Below are 18,608 nucleotides of genomic sequence, written 5' to 3'. Positions count from 1 at the left end.
ATATGTGTCATGGAATTTGTTCATGTATTCTAGATTTTCCAATTTATCGGCATATAGTTGCTCATAGTAGCGACTAATGATCTTTTGAATTGTTTCAGTGTCAGTTGTAATGTCTCTTTTTTATTTCTGATTTCATTTCCTTGGATCTTCTCTCTTATTTTCTTAGTCTGCTAAAGGTTTGTGAATTTTGTTTAACTTCCAGAAAGCAAACGTTTTGGTTCATTGGTCTTTTTATTTTTTTTTCCATTTACATTTTATTTATTTTGCTATTATCTTTATGATTTGTTTTCTTCTAATTTTTGGTTCTGTTTGGTTTTGATTTTCTTTAATATGCATCATTAGATTGTTTATTTTTAGTTGTTCCCTGTAGAGGACTACGTGCTTGCAAACAGGGTGTTCCCGATAAGTCCTGCTCTTGCAAACGAAGCAGGGCGTTCCCAATAAGTCCTGCTCTTGCAAACGAAGCAGGGCGTTCCCCATAAGTCCTGCTCTTGCAAACGAAGCAGGGCGTTCCCCATAAGTCCTGCTCTCGCAAACGAAGTCAGGGAAAGGTCAGAAAAACAACAATGTGTCTTGTGACTTGGTAACATTCCACAAACGACTGTATAAAATAAAGCAGAGCCCACGATTCGAGGCGGCCGCCATGTTTGTCTTGTCTTGTGTTGTCTTGTGTGTTCATTCCTTTGTTTAGGAAACACGCGGACCCCAACATCTGGCACAGTGAGCAGGGTCCGTGGCTCCACAAGAGCAAGGAACCGGAGGGGGAACACTCCGGGCAGGTAAATAAAGAAAGGGGGACCCATGAGAAAATTATGGGGAATTCCACCTCTCTGGCCTCTGAATATTTGTGGTTACTGCAGGGACTGTTGATGTCTATAGGAGTAAAAGTTAGTTAAGGAGCATAAGACTTTGAAGTGATTGTTTGCCCATGTTGAACAACATTGTTATTGGTTTCAATATCAAACCAAAGTGCAGTTAAATCGAAAGGAATGGTTACAAGTGGTTAAAGTACTGCGTCGAGCTCATCAGCGAGGGCAAATGATGCCTATGACTTTGTGGACTTTGTGTGTAGTTCCATTACTCAGGCATTAGAGTTACTTGAAACTGACTCAGAGCATGGCGATACTGCCACAGGAGGTGAGGCATCTGAAGCTTTAGAGAAAAATAATCTTAGAGAGGAACATGTTTATGCCCCAGTTGTTGAGGACAAGGAATTGGAAAAAGAGCTAATGCCTCCTTCATCTGAAGGAAATTCTGATTTGCAGCACATTTTAGAGATGTTACAACAGTTGTTAAAATTGCAAGATACCGCTGCTCCTGTTTCTCCTATCTCTCCGCCATGAGCCTTCCCTGTTACCTTCCCTTCTGCTAAAAGGATTTCCCTTTGCCTCCACCTCCAACCTCTTTGCCTATGTCAGGTCAGGTTTTCTCTGTGCCTCTTCCTCCTGTAGGAGAAAAGAAGGAATCGAAGGAAAAGGGTGATTTCGAGGAATTAGATTTATTCCCAATTACACGGGCTGCTTTTGGCCCCAATGCTCAGTTCCCAAACAGTGGCCAGAATGTGACTTTTACAGCCCTACAATTTAAATTTTTGAAAGAAATGAAAGCTACAATTTCTAATTATGGACCTCAATCACCGTTTGTCCTTGGCCTTCTCGATTCCTTCTCTTCAGAACATATGACGATCCCTATTGACTGAGAAATGTTGGGACAGGCTGTCCTTGATCGTTCACAATGGCTTCAATTAAAAAGTTGGTGGTGGGAGGAAGCAAAAGTACAAACTAAAAAAAATGCTACGCGAAATCCCCCAGGGCTACTGAAGAGCAGCTTACGGGTTCCGGACAATACGCCACTCTTAATGCTCAGGCAGGCCTAGATGATATTGCTCTCACTCAGATTAAAGCCTTGTTTATAAAAGCGTGGACTAAGGTTGGAATAGTGGGTAAAACTTCTTTATCTTTTGTAAAGATCCTACAAGGAGCCACTGAGCCGTATCCAAATTTTGTAGCCCATCTTCAAGATGCTGTATTAAAGACTGTAGGTTCAGGCCTTGCTGCTAAAATTCTTTTGGATACTCTGGCTTTTGAGAGTGCTAATCCTGAGTGCCAAAAATTGCTGCGTTCTCTAAAAGCTAGTGGAGCTGATTTAGCTGAATACATTCAGGCTTGTGCAGGTGTTGGAGGAGCTATTTACAATGCTCAATTGTTTGCTGGGGCACTTTCTAAGGCTTTAAAAGGCAATTCTAAACAAGGTATATGCTATCAATGTGGGAAACCGGTCATTTTAAAAAGGAATGCCGGAAAAAATTAGGCTCTTCTTCTCTAAAAGAAAAAAGGTTACCATCTGATATGTGTAAACGATGTGGCAAGGGTCGACATTGGACCAATGAATGCCGTTCAAAAACTGATAAAAGTGGGAATGTACTGTCACCCCTCTCGGGAAACAGGAGCCGGGGCCCGCAGGCTTGGGGCCCCAACAACTACAATGCAGGCCTACCCCAGTACCCAGTAAGCAGTGGCTTACAACATCAAGGAATGACCTCGAGTCCTCCTTAAAGACATCTTACCCCACGCTAGTTTCTCAGCTTTATGCTGCCACTAAGCAGAGCGCCGCTGCTGACCTAGCTATTGTCCAACCTTATACTTTATCTCCTAATAGAGGAATATATAAGCTGGCTACCGGAGTGTGTGGTCCTTTGCCAAAGGGACATGTAGGACTTTTACTAGGTTAAAGCAGCAACGCTATGCGGGGGTTAATGGTGGTCCCAGGAATTATTGATCCTGATTTTACTGATAAAATCCTTATTATGGTACAAGTCTCACAACTTATGCACCTAGAGGCAGGGAAATGTATTGCATAATTGCTTTTATTGCCTTTTTTTCCTTTCTTATCTAGAGATGTGTCTCGTCAAGGAGGTTTCGGTAGTACTGGGAAAACTGTTTTCTGAGAAACTTTAGTTTCTGATCAAAAATCTTTATGTTCATTGCAAATTAATGGAATACTTTTTGAGGGGTTAGTTGACACAGGAGCGGATGTATATAATAATGTTTGGCTCAATGGCCTGATCATTGGAAAAAGAAACAAGTATCGGTTACTCTATCCGGCCTAGGTACTGCTTCTATAGTCTACCAAAATGTCGAGCCCCTGAGCTGTGTAGGACCTGAAGGACAACAAGGAAAAGTGTTCTTTTATATTGTTCCCATTAATATTAACCTTTAGGGCCATGATCTTTTACAACAATTTGGTGCCTTTTTAAGCATTCCTCATATTTCTTCAGCTGCCAAAAATATGATGTTCAAAATGGGCTACAATCCTTTAAACTCTTAGCCACTGTCCACAAGCCTCAAGTTTTACAATTGAAGTGGAAAACTACAACTCCTGTTCGGGTGGAACAGTGGCCATTATCTAAAGAAAGACTTAAGGCTTTAAAGAATTTAGTTAAGGAACAATTGGCCGAGGGGCATATTGAACCAAGTACTTCTGCATGAAATTCCCCTGTGTTTGTCTTGTCAAAAAAAAAAAAAAAGGAAAATGGCACTTATTAACTGATCTTAAAGCTGTAAATACTTGTATTCAACCTATGGGGACTTTATCCCCTGTAGCAGAAGAAGAATTGTCATTTGTAGAAAATAGAATTAGTGAAGCTCACCTTGATTATATTGCACCCAATCTTCCACTTTCGTTGTGTCTTTTTCATACTCCCCATTCGCCAAGGGCCGTTTTACACCAAAATAATAATATTCTGGAGTGGCTGTTTTTGGCTAATAAAGCCATTAAGAAAATTCACCCATATATTGATAAATTGGCTGAATTAATTTTAAAGGACGACATCGAGCTGGTCAGTTGCTTGGTGCTGACCCTGTAAAAATTATTACCCGATTATCTAATCAATACATTGAATCTCTGCTGGAAACTCATGAGGGTTGGCAAGTGGCTTGCACTGAGTATACTGGTTCTTTTTCTCAGCATTATCCTAGTAATAAATTGTTTGCTTTTCTGCAACAATATTCTTTACTGCCATATAATCCTATCTCTTACACTCCAGCTAAAGGTCCCACCTTTTTTACTGATGCTTCAAGCGATGGAAAGGCTGGATACTGGACTTCAGACAATTCAAAAATTTCTCACTATCCATTTAAATCAGTACAACAAGGAGAACTTTTTGCCATTCTTATAGTTCTACAGGCCTCAAACCCCTTGTAATCCAATATGCTGTATATGTAACGAAATATATTTCTCAGACTTCTTTACCATTATTTCCTCAAACTCCTTTACAAAAATTATTTTCTTTATTATTTGTAACTCTTACTTCCCGCACTGCCCCCCTTTTTATCACTCATATTCGTTCTCATTCAGCTTTGCCAGGACCTTTATCTTTTGGCAATAGTCAGATTGATTCTTTACTTATTGGCAGTGTCCAACGGGCTCAGGATGAGCACCAACTACATCATACTAATAGTTTTCTATAACACGCCGTCAAGCCCAAGCTATTGTCAGAGCCTGCCCATCTTGTGCTCCTATTATTGCACCTTTTTTAAGTCCAGGTATTAATCCTCGAGGCATTCAACAAAATCACATTTGGCAAATGGATGTAACTTATGTTCCTTCCTTTGGTCATTTAAAATATGTTCATCATACTATTGATACGTGGTCACATTTCCAGTGGGCTACGCCATACCCTCTAAAAAGGCTGACTCTGTTATTACTCATTTACTTACTTGCTTTGCAGTTATGGGAGTCCCTACTGAATTAAAAACTGATAATGCCCCTGCTTATTGCTCTCGAAAATTGGCTGCCTTCCTCTCTTTATACCATACTCATCATTCCACTGGTATTCCATTTAACAGTCAAGGTCAAGCAATTATTGAAAGATCCAATGCTACCTTAAAATTACAACTTTTAAAGCAAAAAGGGGGAAATGGGCGAGATTCCCCAAAACATCAAATTCTGAAAGCCCTTTTTACTTTAAATTTTCTCAACCATTGGCGCCAATTACAGCAGTCTGCAGCGGTAAAACATTTTCAACAGCCTTTAGAAAAGCCACAAAACAGAAATCTGTGGGTGTATTATCCTTCTTTACAAGGGAAATATTTAAAAGGAAACGTTTTACAATGGGGCCGAGGCTATGCTCTTGTCCGTACAGGTGCCGGAGACGATTGGTTTCCATCTCGACGGTTGAAACAGTGCCATGGCGAAGAGAAGCTGATCCAAAGAGTTCCTAAAGGAATTCCAGGAGCCAAATCTGAGCGCTCAGAGAACATTCACCTTCGGAACTCGACGTGCGGAGCCCCCAACATGGGGACAACTGAAACAGTTAAGAAGCTGAAGGGGTTGTTCAACAAGCTGGGCAGCCCAAAACCCCACTGACTTTATTCCTGGCTATGCTGGCCGTAGTAAATTGTCAGGTAACAGCTGGAAAATTTACATACTGGGCTTATATTCCTTTTCCACCCTTATATCAAGGTGTGGCCTGGGGAGACAGAGAAGTCCCAGTATTTACTAATGATACTGCTTGGATGCCATCGCCTTTTTTAAACCAAGATCCTGAATTAGACACTGGCACAGTAAATAGTTCATATCAATTTGGGGTTGAAGGGTTACCTATATGTCTTGGGGGTAGTCCGCATTGTCTGCATCTTTCTCATGAGGCTTGGGCTGTTCGCTATAACCATAGTCATATCTCTGCCTTTACTATGATTGTTGTGGCTCAAAGTTTCAAGTATAATCATACTGCAGTACTTGATGAAACTCTGCCAAGTACATTATCTTTATGCCCTATCCCTGATGTGTCCGGAGGTGTTTCCCAACTAGACTGGACTAGATGTAGAAGTAGTGGGCCACGATTGTTGTTAAAAGTAAAAGGGAAGAGTCGTAAATACCTTGTTACAGATTGGAGTGTACATGATTTTCAGACTAAATTCAACCATGTCAACCTGCGTTGGCGTATAGGTAATCACAACATCGCTGCAGATGGCAATGAAACTATTATTTGGCATGATGGTGGTCTATCACCCCCTATGCCACATTTGGCTAATACCTCACAAATACAAGGTCATATTTGGAAGTTGCTAGCTGCTGGTAAACCAATGTTCACTTTTGTGGGAAACATGTCCTTAAATCTTACTAATATTGCTAACCCTTTCCATATATCTTTGCATCGAAATAGTTCTAGATATGTTATTGCATGTGTAAGAAAGCCTTACTTGTTGTTGACAGGAATTTTTAAATGGGATAATAATACAGGGGTAGTTAACTGTACAAACAATTGTACATTCTTAAGTTGTATAAATACTACTTGGTGGAATAATAATTGGAATGAGTCTCATTCCGATTTATATATACTAAGAGCCAGAAAAGAAACCTGGCTACCTGTAAACTTAACACGTACTTGGAGTGAATCTGCTGGGGTTACTCAAATTTACAAGGTTATGCAAGATCTTGTCCACCGCAGTCGGAGGATGGTTGGAATCGTCATGACCGCGGTGATAGGACTTGTAGCAATTGCTTCCACCGCCGCTGTTGCTGGATTAGCTCTACACCAAAGTATACAAAATGCAGAATTTGTGCAACAATGGCATGAACAATCACATTTGTTGCGGCAGCAGCAACGAGACATAGATGCTCATTTGACTGAACGAGTAGATAATCTGGAACAAGTGGTTTCTTGGTTGGGATATCAGCTAACAGTGTTGAATACCCGAGTTTTGTTGAAATGTGATTGGAACACTACCCAATTTTGTATTACTCCTGTTCCTTTTAACAGCACTGTACATAATTAGACTGAGATAAAGAGACTTTTAATTGGTCACAATAATCTTTCCCTAGAAATACAAGAATTAACACAGAACATTTCTGAAACATTTTGTAATCAGTTACCGTTGCTGACTTGTGCAGATTTGATGACTGGTATTGCACACAGTTTGACGTCTTTGAACCCTATGAGTCCTGTAAAAACTTTGCTGACCTCTGTTTCTAATAATGTATTGATTGTTGTTCTTGCCTTTGTCATTTTCACAGTCTGCTGGAGACGGTGCCAAAGGGCAAACACCGAATCCCAGAGCCCAACATGTAATGATGGTTTTAAAAGAAATTCAAACTTGTAAATAAGGAAAGGGGAAATGTAGAGGACTACGTGCTTGCAAACAGGGTGTTCCCGATAAGTCCTGCTCTTGCAAACGAAGCAGGGCGTTCCCAATAAGTCCTGCTCTTGCAAACGAAGCAGGGCGTTCCCCATAAGTCCTGCTCTTGCAAACGAAGCAGGGCGTTCCCCATAAGTCCTGCTCTTGCAAACGAAGTCAGGGAAAGGTCAGAAAAACAACAATGTGTCTTGTGACTTGGTAACATTCCACAAACGACTGTATAAAATAAAGCAGAGCCCACGATTTGAGGCGGCCGCCATGTTTGTCTTGTCTTGTGTTGTCTTGTGTGTTCATTCCTTTGTTTAGGAAACACACGGACCCCAACAGTTCCTCTTTTTTAATGTTCTTATTTTGGATGAAGTTCACAGCTATAAACATCCTCCTTAGAACTGTTTTTGCTGTATCCCATAGATTTTGGTATGTTGTGCTTCCGTTATGATTTGTTTCCAAAAATTTTAAATTTCTTTTTTTTTTTTTTTTTTTTGAGACGGAGTCTCGCTCTGCCGCCCAGGCTGGAGTGCAGTGGCCGGATCTCAGCTCACTGCAAGCTCCACCTCCCGGGTTCCCACCATTCTCCTGCCTCAGCCTCCCCAGTAGCTGGGACTACAGGCGCCCGCCACCTCGCCCGGCTAGTTTTTTGTATTTTTTTAGTAGAGACGGGGTTTCACCATGTTAGCCAGGATGGTCTCGATCTCCCGACCTCGTGATCCGCCCGTCTCGGCCTCCCAAAGTGCTGGGATTACAGGCTTGAGCCACCGCGCCCGGCCAAAATTTTAAATTTCAATCTTAATTTCTTCATTAATATACTGGTCAATTGGGAGCATAGGGTTTATTTTCCATGTGTTTGCAGAGTTTTAAAAGTTCCTCTTGTTATTAATTTCTAGTTTTATTTCATTGTGTTCCAAGAAGTTGCTTCATATTATTTTACCTTTTTTGCATGTTTTTTTATATATACTTTAAGTTCTGGGATATATGTGCAGAACGTCCAGGTTTGTTACATAGGTATACATGTGCCATGGTGGTTGGCTGCACCCATCAACCCGTCATCTATATTAGGTATTTCTCTTAATGCTATCCCTTCCCTAGCTCCCCACGCCCTGACAGGCCCCAGTGTGTGATATTTCCCTCCCTGTGTCCATGTGTTCTTGTTGTTCAACTCCCACTTATGAGTGAGAACATGCAGTGTTTGGTTTTCTGTTCCTGTGTTACTTTGCTGAGAATGATGGTTTCCAGCTTCATCCATCTCCTTGCAAAGGACATAAACTCATCTTTTATTTTTATGACTGCATAGTATTCCATGGTGTATATGTGCCACATTTTCTTTATCCAGTGTATCATTGATGGGCACTTGGGTTGGTTCCAAGTCGTTGCTATTGTGAATAGTGCTACAGTAAACATGCATGTGCATTTGTCTTAAGAGTAGAATGATTTATCATCTTTGGGGTATACACCCAGTAATGAGATTATTGGGCCAAATGGTATTTCTGTTTCCAGATCCTTGAGGAATCGCCTTACTGTCTTCCCAATGCTTAAACGAAATTATACTCCTACCAACAGTGTAAAAGTGTTCCTATTACTCCACCCTCTCCATCATCTGTTGTTTCCTGACTTTTTAAGGATCACCATTCTAACTGGTGTGAGATGGTATCTCATTGTGGTTTTGATTTGCATTTCTCGAATGACCAGTGATGATGAGCTTTTTTTTCATATGTTTGTTGGCCGCATAAATGTCTTCCTTTGAGAAGTGTCTGTTCATATCCTTTGTCCACTTTTTGATGGGGTTGTTTTTTTCTTGTAAATTTGTTTAAGTTCCTTGTAGATTCTGGATATTAGCCCTTTGTCAGATGGATAGATTGCAAAAATTTGCTCCCATTCTGTAGGTGGCCTGCTCACTCTGATAGTAGTTTCTTTTGCTTTGCAGAAGCTCTTTAGTGTAATTAGACCCAATTTGTCAATTTTGGCTTTTGTTGCCATTGCTTTTGGTGTTTTAATCATAAAGTCTTTGTCCATGCCTATGTCCTGAATGATATTGCTTCGGTTTTCTTTTAGGGTTTTTATGGTTTTAGGTCTTATATTTAAATCTTTAATCCATCTTGAGTTGATTTTTATATAAGGTGAAAGGAAGGGGTCTAGTTTCAGTCTTCTGCATATGGCTAGCCGGTTTTCCCAACACCATTTATTAAATAGGGAATCCTATCCCCATTGCTTGTTTTTGTCAGGTTTGCCAAAGAGCAGATGGTTGTAGAAGTGTGGCATTATTTCTGAGGTCTCTGTTCTGTTCCATTGGTCTATATATTTGTTTTGGTACCAGTACCATGCTGCTTTGGTTATTGTAGCCTTGTAGTATAGTTTGAAGTCAGATAGTGTGATGTTTCCAGTTTTGTTCCTTTGTTCTTTTTACTTAGGATTGTCTTGGTTATACAGGCTATTTTTTGGTTCAGTATGAAATTTAAAGTAGGTTTTCCTAATTCTATGGGGAAAGTCAATGGTAGCTTGATGGGAATAGCATTGAATCTATGAATTACTTTGGGCAGTATTTTCATGATACTGATTCTTCCTATCCATGAGCATGGAATGTTTTTCCATTTGTTTGTGTCCTGTCTTATTTCCTTGAGCATTGGTATATAGTTCTCATTGAAGAGGTCCTTCACATCCCTTATAAGTTAGATTCCTAGGTATTTTATTCTTTTTGTAGCAATCGTGAATGGGAGTTCACTCATGATTTGGCTCTCTGTTTGTCTATTATTGTTGTATAGGAATGCTTATGATTTTTGCACATTGATTTTGTATCCTGAGACTTTGCTGAAGTTGCTTATCAGTTTAAGGGGATTTGGGGCTGAGAAAATAGGTTTTCTAAATATACAATCATGGCATCTGCAAACAGAAACAATTTGACTTTCTCTCTTCCTATATGAATACCATTTATTTCTTTCTCTTACCTGATTGCCCTGGCCAGAACTTCCAATATTTATTGAATAAGAGTGGTGAGAGAGAGCATTCTTGTCCTGTGTTGGTTTTCAAAGGGAATGCTTCCAGCTTTTGCCCATTCAGTATGATGTTGGCTGTGGGTTTCTCATAAATAGCTCTTAGTATTTTGAGATATGTTTCATCAATACCACGTTTAATAAGTTTTTAGCATGAAGGGGTTGTGAATTTTATCGAAGGCCTTTTCTGCATCTATTGAACCATGTGGTTTTTTGTCAATAGTTTTGTTTATGTGATGAATTACGTTTATTGATTTCTGTATGTTGAATCAGCCTTGCATCCCAGGGATTAAGCTGACTTGATCATGGTGGATAAGCTTCTTGATGTGCTGCTGGATTCAGTTTTCCAGTATTTTATTGAAGATTTTTGCATCGATGTTCATCAGGGATATTGTCCTGAGATTTTCTTTTTTGTTGTTGATGTGTCTCTGCCAGGTTTTGGAATCAGGATTATGCTGGCCTCATAAAATGAGTTAAGGAGGAGTCCCTCTTTTTCTATTGTTTGGAATATTTTCATAAAGAATGGTACCAGCTCCTCTTTATACCTCTGGTAGAATTCAGCTGTGAATCTGTCTGTTCCTGGACCTTTATTGGTTGCTAGGCTATTAACTACTGCCTCATTTTCAGAGCTTGTCATTGGTCTATTCAGGGATTTGACTTCTTTCTGGTTTAGTTTTGGGTGGATGTATGTGTCCAGGAATTTATCAATTTCTTGTGGAGTTTCTAGTTTGTTTGTGTAGAGGTATTTATAGTATTCTCTGATGGTAGTTTGTATTTCTGTGAGATCAGTGGTGATATCTTCTTTATCATTTTTTATTGTGTCTATTTGATTCTTTTCAATGTTCTTTTTTATTACTCTGGCTAGCAGTCTATCCATTTGGTTAATCTTTTCACAAAACCAGCTCCTGGATTCATTGATTTTTTGAAGGGCTTTTCATGTCTTGATCTCCTTCAGTCCTGCTCTGATCTTAGTTATTTCTTGTCTTCTACTAGCTTTTGAATTTGTTTGCTCTTGCTTCTCTAGTTCTATTAATTCTGATGTTAGGGTGTCAATTTTGGATCTGTCCTGCTTTCTCCTGTGGGCATTTAGTGCTATAAATTTCCCTATGAAAACTGCTTTAGCTGTGTTCCAGGGATACTGGTATGTTGTGTCTTTGTTCTAATAGGTTTCAAATAACTTATTTATTTCTGCCTTAATTTTATTATTTACCCAGTAGTCATTCAGGATCAGGTTGTTCAGTTTCCATGTAGTTGTGTGATTTTGAGTGAGTTTCTTAGTTCTGAGTTCTAATTTGTTTGAACTGTCATCTGAGAGGTAGTTTTTTTTATGATTTCTGTTCTTTTGTATTTGCTGAGGAGTGTTTTACTTCCAATTATGTAGTCAATTTTAGAATAAGTGCAATGTGGTGCTGAGGAGAATGTATATTCTGTTGATTTGGGGTGGAGAGTTCTGTAGATGTCTATTAGGTCCGCTTGGTCCAGAGCTGAGTTCAAGTCCTGAGTATCCTTGTTAATTTTCTGTCTCATTGATCTGTCCAATATTGACAGTGTGGTGTTAAAACCTACCACTATTATTGTGTGGAAATCTAAGTCTCTCTGTAGGTCTGTAAGAACTTGCTTTATGAATCTGAGTGCTCCTGTATTGGGTGCATAGATATTTGGGATAACTAACTCTTCCACTTGCATTCATCTCTTTACCATTGTGTAATGCTCTTCTTTGTCTTTTTTTTATCTTTGTTGGTTCAAAGTCTGTTTTATCAGAGTCTATATTGCAACTCCTGCATTTTTTATTTTTTCTTTCCATTTGCTTGGTAAATCTTTTTCCATCCCTTTATTTTGAGCTTATGTGTGTCTTTGCACATGAAATGGGTCTCCTGAATACAGCACACCAGTGGGTCTTGACTCTTAATCCAATTTGCCAGTCTGTATCTTTTAATTGGGGCACTTAGTCATTTACATTTAAGGTTAATATTCCTATGTGTCAATTTGATCCTGTCATTATGATGCTAGCTGGTTATTTTGCCCATTAGTTGATACAGTTTCTTCATAGTGTCAATGGTGTTTACAGTTTGGTATGTTTCTGCAGTGGCTGGTACTGGTTTTTCTCTTTCCAAATTTAGTGCTTACTTCAGGAGCTCTTGTAAGGCAGGCCTGGTCATGACAAAATCTCTCAGCATTTGCTTGTCTGCAAAATATATTATTTCTCCTTCACTTATGAAGCTTAGTTTTGCTGGATATTAAATTCTAGGTTGAAAAATCTTTTCTTTAAGAATGTTGATTCTTGTCCCCTCTCTCTTCTGTCTTGTAGGGTTTCTGCAGAGAGCTCTGCTGCTAGTCTAATGGGCTTGCCTTTGTGGGTAACCTGATGTTTGTCTTCAGCTGTCCTTAACATTTTTTCTTTCATTTCAACCTTGAAGAATCTGATGATTATGTGTCTTGGGGTTGCTCTTCTGTGTTCTCTGCATTTCCTGAATTTGAATGTTGGCCTGTCTTTCTAGGTTGGGGAAGTTCTCCTGGATAATATCTTGAAGAGTGTTTTCCAAATAGGTTCCATTCTCCCTGTCACTTTCAGGTACACCAATCAAATGTAAGTGTGTTGTTTTCACATAGTCCTGTATTTCTTGAAGACTTTGTTCATTGCTTTTCATTCTTTTTTCTAATCTTGTCTTCATGCTTTATTTCACGAAGTTGGTCTTCAATCTCTGTTATCCTCTCTTCTGCTTGATCAATTTGGCTATTGATACTTGTGTATGCTTCATGAAGTTCTCGTGCTGTGTTTTTCAGCTCCATTAGGTCATTTGTGTTCTTCTCTAAACTGGTTATTCTAGTTAGCAATTCCTCTAACCTTTCATCAAGGTCCTTAACTTCCTTGCATTGGGTTAGAATATGCTCTGTTCACTCAGAGGAGTTTGTTATTACCCATCTTCTGAAGTCTACTTCTGTCAATTTGTCAAACTCATTCTCTGTCCAGTTTTGTTTCCTTGCTGACGAAGAGTTGTGATCCTTTGGAGGAGAAGAGGCATCCTTGTTTTTGGAATTTTCAGCCTTTTTATGCTGGTTTTTCCTCATCTTCATGGATTTATCTACCTTTGATCTTTGATGTTGGTGACCTTCAGATGGAGTTTCTGTGTGGATGTCCTTTGTGCTGATGTTGATGCTATTCCGTTCTGTTTGTTAGTTTTCCTTCTAACAGTCAGGCCCCTCTGCTGCAGGTCTTCTGGAGTTTGCTGGAGGTCCACTTCAGACTCTGTTTGCCTAGGTATCACCAGTGGAGGCTACAGAATAGTAAAGATTTCTGCCTGTTTCTTCCTCTGGAACCTTCATCCCAGAGGGGCACCTGCCAGATGCCAGCTAGCGTTTTCATATATGAGGTGTCTGTCGAACCCTGCTGGGAGGTGTCTCCCAGTCAGGAGGCATGGGGGTCAGGGAATCACTTGAGGAGGCAGTCTGTCCCTTGGCAGAGAATGAACACTGTGCTGGGAGATACACTGCTCTCTTCAGAGCCAACAGGCAGGGAAGTTTAAGTCTGCTGAAGCTGCGCCCACAGTTGCTCATTCCCCCAGATGCTCTGTCCCAGGGAGATGGGGGTTTTATCTATAAGCCCCTGATTGGGGCTGCTGCCCTTCTTTCAGAGATGCCCTGCCCAGAGAGGAGGAATCTAGAGTGGCAGTCTGGCTACAGTGGCTTTGCAGAGCTCTGGTGGGCTCTGCCTAGTTCAAACTTCCCTGCAGCTCTGTTAAACTGTGAGGGGAAAATTGCCTACTCAAGCCTCAGTAATAGTGGATGCCTCTCCCCTCACCAAGCTCAAGCATCCCAGGTCAACTTCAGACTGCTGTGGTGGCAGCGAGAATTTCAAGCCAGTGGATCTTAGCTTGCTGAGCTTTGTAGGGATGGAAACCACTGAACTAGACCACTTGGCTACCTGGCTTCAGCCCCCTTTCCAGGGGAGTGAATGGCTCTGTCTCACTGGCATTCCGGGTGCCACTGGGGTATGGAAAAAACTCCTGCAGTTAGTCCAGTGTCTGCCCAAATGGCTGCCAGGTTTGTGCTTGAAACCCAGGACCCTGGTGGCATAGGCACCCAAGGGAATCTGCTGGTCTGCAGGTTGCGAAGACTGTGGGAAAAGCATAGTATCTGGGCCGAAGTGCACCATTTCTCAGGGCACTGTCCCTCGTGGCTTCCCTTGGCTAGAGGAGGGAGTTCCCTGACCCCTTGTTCTTCCCAGGTGAGGTGATGCCCCACCCTGCTTTGGGTCAACCTCCATGGGCTGCACCCACTGTCTAACCAGTCCCAATGAGATAAGCCAGGTGCCTTAGTTGGAAATGCAGAAATCACCCGCCTTCTGCACTGATCTTGCTGGGAGCTGCAGACCGGAGCTGTTCCTATTTGGCCATCTTGCCAGCCACTGCCTTTATTTGAATGTTTTAAGATTTGTTATCTGACCTAATATGTGGTCTATCCTTGAGAGTGATCCATGTGCTGAGAAAAAGAATATGTATTTTGCAGCTTTTTGATAAAATGTTCTGTAAATATCTATTAAATCTATTTGGTCTGTAGTGAAGATTAAATCTGATGTTTCTCTGTTGATTTTTTGTCTGGAATATCTGCCCAATGTTGAAAGTGGGGTTACTGAAGTCTCCAGCTATTATTGTATTGGGTCTTACATTTCTATTTCTACTATTCCTATTAACATTTTAACATTTGCTTTATATATCTGGGTGCTGTAGTGTTGGGTGCATACATATATATATGTTTTTAAAATTATTTTTTACTCTTGCTGAGTTAACCCCTTTATTATTATATAGTGACCTTCTTTATCTTTTCTTATAGGTTTTGTCTTGAATTTTTTTTTGTCTAAATATAGCAGCTCCTGTTTTGTTGTTGTTGTTTTCATTGTCATAAAATATCTTTTTCAGCCCTTTATTTTATTTATATTTGTGTCTTTATGGGAGAAATGTGTTTCTTATAAAAAACAAATCAGTGGGTCTTGTTTTATTAACCACTCAGCTAGTCTTTTGTTTGAAGAGTTTAGTCCATTTACATTCAATGTTATTGGTAAGTAAGGACTTACTCCTGCCAGGTTATTATTTGTTTTCTGGTTGTTTTGTGTTCTTCACTTTCTTATTTCATTTCATCTTGTCTTTCTTTAGTAAATGTGATTTTTTTATTGGGATATGTTTTTGTTTCTGGCTTTTGACTTTTTGTGTATCCATGGTATGTTCATTTTTTGTTAGTGGTTACCATGAGACTTGCAAATACTATCTTGTAACTCATTATTTTAACCTGAAAACAATTTAACATTGTTTTCTTAAACAAATAAACAAGCAAAAAGAAAACTAATAAAAGCTACCTTAACTTTGTTGATGTATTTTTAAATTTTTTTTTCTATTTATACTTTATTTTGCTATGTCTTGAAAAGTTGTAGCTATTATTTTTGCTCGCTTCTTTATTTAGTCTTTCATTTAGGATAAGAGTAGTTTACACACTACAGTTACAGTGTTATAATGTTCTGGGGTTTTTTTCTGTGTACTTAGTATTACTAGTGCATTTTGTACCTTCAGATGATTATTGCTCACTGTGTTGGAACCGAACTGTCGATTCCCTCCTGGGCAGGGGTCGCCGCGAAGGATCACCGACACGAGATTCACAGCAGAGAGTTATTTATTACTAGCGCGCTAGGGTCCTAAGCTCTAAGTTGGCCCTGGGACCCCGAGTGCCTGTTACAGGTTGTTTATATAGGCAAACACAAGTTCAAACACAGCTTAGGGCGCGAAATTCAAACAAAGCTTTAGGCACGTGGTAATTGGGTCTGTCTATGGCCTGAGCAAGGTATCTTGTTCTGATTGGTTGGGGCGGGACCTTAGGAGGTTCTTTCCTGGAATTGCTGATTCCGGGAACATCGGGGACATTGAGTCAGGGTGGGACCCCATGAGGTTATCAGGGTGGGACCTCATGAGGCTATCAGGGTGGGACCTCATGAGGCTATTTCCCGGAATTGTCTTTCTGTTTGGGTTCTGGGAACATCGGGGGGCTATCCGTGGCCATCTAGGGTTTAAGTTTCATGATGGCCAAGCTTTCTAAATTTTATGAGGCTTAGGAATTATGAGGCCTAGTTTCATTCCCTCCTCTTTTTGTGTTAGAGGCTCAATCTTGAGCCTCTTCTTCAGTCTTGAGGGTCTGGTATTGTTGGGTCAGAACCATAGCATGTACTATGTTTAATTTATTTTTAATAAGGGCGAGTAAACGGTTAAGTATGTACGGCCCGAAAGTCAAGATGAGTGTGAGCAGGATGAGGGGTCCTAAGATGGTGGAGATTAGGGTGCTAAACCAAGGGGATCGGTTGTACTAATTTTCAAACCAACTTTGCTGAGATTCTCTCTCTTTTTTTGTCTTGTCTAATCTTTCTCTTAGTTTTGCCATAGAATCTTTAACTACTCCTGAATGATCTGCATAAAAACAACATTGCTCTTTCAGGGCTGCACAGAGCCCGCCCTTTTTCAGAAAGACAATTTCTAGTCCTTGTCGGTTTTGTAATACAACTTCAGACAGAGAAGTCAAGGACTCTTCAAGTTTTGTGATAGATTGTTCTATGGCTCTAAGGTCTTCATCTATGGCTACTCTAAGTTGTTGCAGATGATGGTTACTATGCACTAGGGCTGCTGTCCCGGTCCTAACTCCAGCCGCTACCTTAATTTCTAACATGACGGCGAGGGTGAGGGAGATAGGTTCTCTCTTTGGTCTAGTATGAGTTTTTTGCTCATACCGGAGATCAAAGGAGTCTCCAGAGTGATAGTATACTCGGGGAACAACTGGTACTAATACGCAATAGTGGGTGCCGCTGCTAAAAACGGCTGTGGATACACAGGGGGTGAGCCCAGTGTTGCAAGCCCACCAGTCCGTCTCGGAGGGGACCAAATAGTGATTGGAGCTGGGTACTGTCAAGGTTACATTACAAAGATGCTGATGACTAGGGGGCACTTGGCCTATGCAGGTTCCTGACCTAGAAACCTCAGCCAGGGTTAGTTTTCTTTGTTGTTCCTACGCGCATCCAGTAGGATTGGCGGAGTTAGTGAAATTATTAGTGGAGGCGATGCCTTCATAGTAAGGGGGGCCTGTTGCCAGACATAGCCAGCAAGAGGAGGTAAATTCTGGCTTTGTCTGGTTTAAAGCGAAACAGGAGACTTTTATGAGATTTAGGAGCCTGTCACCTATTTCTAGGTCAAGGGGCCTGCGGGTGACGTTTTGGGCTGAGGGTGTGTATTTAGAGGAGGTGGAGATTAAGGGCGGGGAAGTGCTTTTAGGAGCTCTTGGTTGGGGCTCTCTCGGTGCAGGAACCAGGGGCTTCCTTGTTTCTGATAAAACTTGGTTTGGTCCTACTGTGACAGGGGCTGTGATAGGGTTGACTATTAATTTGATTTGGATAGGGATTCCATACAGTGGCTTTTGGTATAAATATAGGCCTTATGTTAACCTGGATATCTAACGGTTATCAGATTTTGCTGCATCTTCAAACTTGATGCGGACCAGATTGCAAGTTTTTGAATATCGGGTTCTGGTGCAGCGCTGGACAAAGGACATGGTTATGTACCAGGGTTTCGTGGCCTATTTTTATTTTTCATCATTAGTAGTTATACAGGACCAACTAGAGCAAAACAGGGCATTTATTTTTCTACAAGTTTTTCTCATTTCTCCTGTCCTGAATCCGGGACAGGCATAGAACCCGTTCTGGCTTACGGACACCTTTCTAGCCTGTTTTTTCCATTCTCCCCTTTCCATGTCATCTATTCTTGCTATTTTGTCTAGGTTGAAATAGAGGTCAGGGAACTAAGTCCTCATAGGAGCAATTTTTGAGGTTTTACCTAAGACCTCATGAGTACTAAAATCAGTTACCTGCCAGGTCAGGTTATATGGCCGGTGGGGGTTATTACTGCCAGCGACGCAGGGAAGGAGGGCTAGTAATAAGCAAGGGGCTAGATACGAGAGAGTCTTATCTTGAGCGGGTCCTTGGAGCGTCGGAGTCTCCATGTCTCAGGTGGTGTTGGTCCGGGCGTCCCTGGAGCGACCTTGGCGTGGGATGCGTGGATCTAAGTGGAGATTCCATCAATCTTTATGGCTGTGGGCGTGGTCAGGAGAACAATGTAAGGGTCCTTTCCATCGAGTCTCTAGTCCTTGAGTGCGGTGCCATCTAACGTAGACAGAGTCTCCTACCTGGAAGGGGTGACTGGTCTGTGGATGTCCTGGTTGGTACAGTTCTGCCAAGGGGGCCCAGATTTGGGCCTGTACTGCTTGGAGTCTTTTTAGCCGGGCCTGTAGGTCAGTCTTTGGATCGGAGGGGGAGAAGGAGTTAAGTAAGGTTGACAAAGGGGGAGGTCCTCCGTAGAGGATTTCATATGGAGTGAGCCTAAAACGGTTAGGCGTATTTCGGGCCTTTAACAGAGCTAAGGACAGGAGGCGTCTCCAATCTTTTAAACCAGTCTCTAAGGTC

At 41.0% G+C, this 18,608-nt stretch overlaps 1 pseudogene; it reads right to left on the bottom strand.

Moving 5' to 3' along the window:
• The window catches only part of LOC105488022 (E3 ubiquitin-protein ligase CCNB1IP1-like), a 71,935-nt pseudogene that overhangs the window by 50,797 nt on the left and 2,530 nt on the right, over positions 1-18,608 (bottom strand).

This window comes from Macaca nemestrina (assembly GCF_043159975.1).
Source record: "Macaca nemestrina isolate mMacNem1 chromosome X unlocalized genomic scaffold, mMacNem.hap1 SUPER_X_unloc_1, whole genome shotgun sequence".
NCBI classification, from domain to species: domain Eukaryota; kingdom Metazoa; phylum Chordata; class Mammalia; order Primates; family Cercopithecidae; genus Macaca; species Macaca nemestrina.
The sequence above is the reverse complement of the archived record's forward strand: the minus strand, read 5'-3'. Positions and strand labels throughout refer to the sequence as shown.